This window comes from Carlito syrichta, unplaced genomic scaffold (assembly GCF_000164805.1).
Source record: "Carlito syrichta isolate Samal-C Ts95f unplaced genomic scaffold, Tarsius_syrichta-2.0.1 Scaffold135690, whole genome shotgun sequence".
Lineage (NCBI taxonomy): Eukaryota > Metazoa > Chordata > Mammalia > Primates > Tarsiidae > Carlito > Carlito syrichta.
In genome coordinates, this window is record NW_007079786.1 from 43538 (window position 1) to 46239 (window position 2702).

A 2702-nucleotide genomic window follows, 5' to 3' on the forward strand; every position below is an offset into this window, starting at 1 on the left:
TCGCCAAGTTGCCCAGGCGGGTCTCGAACCCGTGGGCTCAGGCAATCCACTCACCTCAGCGTCCCAAAGGCACAGGATTACAGGCTGAGCCATCGAGCCCGGCTGTATGATGAGTTTTTTAAAACCAAACAGAGATTGACTGGTATTTTCAGTGAATAAGGAAATGGGTATATAAACATATGGTTAATTTTGCATCCATCCTCTCCCCATCTTGTCCCATAGTATGTATCTGAGTATGTTATTTAGTTTTAGTGTCATAGGTTCTTTGCCTGTCCCCTTTAGGAAAAGTGAACACGAGGCAAAACTTACATGCTAATGATTTATTATGGAGTGCAACACCATAGTCCATCAAGAGAAAGAGTTACAAGTCCAATCTTTCAATATGGTGGCAATCTCTTAAAAGGACTTGGAGAAGGCTGATAAACATAGCTACAGACTGTTGCAGCTTGTCTCAGGATTGTTATCAATATTCATCATGTCCATCTTTCATCACTGGTCGTATATAGGTCCCTTCCTCTAAGTCGGCACTTTGAGGGACTAAGTTGCACACAGTTTGTTTCACAGTCTTTCTGGATGCTTGCAGACAGGTTGTGTAGAACTATAGCATCTCAAAACTGTCAAGGAAGGAAACTGATCTGCCAACAGGTTCTTGTCTGATTTCTCTCACTGGTCAAAGTGTACCCTACTGGGTGTTACTTTCCTCACACCTCTGGGTTGTGTTACCTGGGTCTTGGCAGTCACTAGGAAGCCAGAACCCACACACCACAGTTCAGTGTTGAGTGAAAAAGTGATAGGAATGAGATTCAGGGCAGAAGTTCCTGTTGCAATGAGTGTAACAGGACCATTTCAGAACCTGGCAGTCACTTTGGAAAAGGCTGAAAGAGCCAGGAGTGTTAGGAGATGTGACAATGCCAGCAACAGTCAGGGATTTCCATTGATCAGGTTTCTGAGGGCCTGGGAAGCAGACAAGGCAGAGAAAATATGAGGGTGGGGGGGGTGGGTATATATCGGAGCAATGGCACGCATACTGAGTTTTCTCTACCTGGACAAATAAGGCAACTCTAGTCCTGAGTATTTTGCAGATGCATAGAGGAAAACTTGGAAGGTTACAGATCAAATTGGGGATGGTCATTCCCTCTAGGAGTAGAATTGACAGCTCAGAGGGTGTATGTTCAACTTTAAGAGATAATGGAAACCTGTTTTTCTAACTAGCTGTACCAATTTAGACTCCCATTGGCAATGTTCAAGAAATTGTATGGATTTGCAGCCTCACCAACACTTGATACTGTTAGGCTTCTTAGTTTTTGACAATTGAATGGGTGCACTTCATTGTATTTCATTGTAGTGTTGATTTGCATTTCTTTGATCACTAATGAGGTTGAACATCTCTTCCTATGTTTATTGGCCATATGTTTTTCTCCATCTGTGAAATGTCTATTCATGTCTTTTGCCCACTGCTGTACTGGATTGTTTGTGTTGCTCTTAATCATTTGCAGTCCTTTATATACTCATAATAGGAATCTTCTCCCACTTACGTGTATCGAAAATATTTTCTCCCAATGCACAGCTGTTCTTTTTTGCTCTTTATGGTGTCTTCATAAATACGAGTTCTTAATGTTAATAAAGTCAAACCTATCACTATTCTGTTCTAGAGTCAATGGTTTGTGTATATTATTTAAGACATTTTAATTCCAAAGCCTAAAAGTTCTTTGCCTATGTTTTTTGTCAAGAGCTCTAAAAATGTTTTTGATATTTAAATCCTTAATCCATCTGGAATAGATTATTATTCTTATTCATATCATATGAAGGAGGGTTCCAGTTTCATCTTTTCCAATATAAACAACCATTTTGCTAGCTTCAGTTAATGAAAAGTCCCTCTTCAGCTACTTAACAAATCACTTTTATAATATTCCACAGTTCTATGCATGCAGGGGTGTGTTTCTGGGTTGTTTATTCTATGTCATTGCTCAGTTAGTCTGTTCCTCCACCCATATCGCATTCTATTTCGATCTCAGTCTCTCTGTTTCTCTCTTTCCTTTAGGGCGATCTTGGGGAAGGGAGACAGCAATCACGTGAGCTCAGCTGTTTTGCAGAGAAAACGGGGCCATGCAGCTCTAGACTCTTGCCCTCGGAATTTCCCCTCTTGGCTATGAGCTCCTCTCAGAGAGATTTGAGGAAGGTAGTAAGACTACATGGAGTAATGAACTGCTTCTCATACTGTGAAGATACTACCTTGGGGTAAGGAGGACAGGAGTCTTATAAACGCAAATTTTTGTTTTGTTTAGAAACCTTTCTATGACTGGGACTGGCGTTTGAACGCCTCCAAGGTGTCAGGATGCCCAGGAACCCCGCAGAAGGGTTCCTAAGGAACGTGTGCTACCTTTGCTTTCAGGGATCCTGAAAAAATGTGTGGCGTTGACCACAAATCTGGCCTAAGAGAAGCCAAAACAGTTTGCTGTTGGGTCTCGCACCAACGAACCGGGTACCAGCAGCACGGGGCCCTCAAAGGCATTTTCACAATGTCCAAGTCTCCAGTGGGGTGACTGACCCTTCTGCGCCCGCATCGATCTACAGTTCTCCAACCTCCTACATTCTTCAAGCTCCCGTGTTTTCCTGACTATACTAGCCTTCCAGGGACAGCCAGAGGATCTGGGCCTGCGGCCTCGCGGCCCAGGTGGGGTGAAGGAGCGGCCGCTGCAGAC

At 43.2% G+C, this 2702-nt stretch overlaps 1 protein-coding gene across 1 annotated transcript in view; it reads left to right on the forward strand.

Moving 5' to 3' along the window:
- Positions 1 to 2702, forward strand: part of MPP1 (membrane palmitoylated protein 1) — a 57915-nt gene that overhangs the window by 23236 nt on the left and 31977 nt on the right. The window lies entirely within an intron of this gene.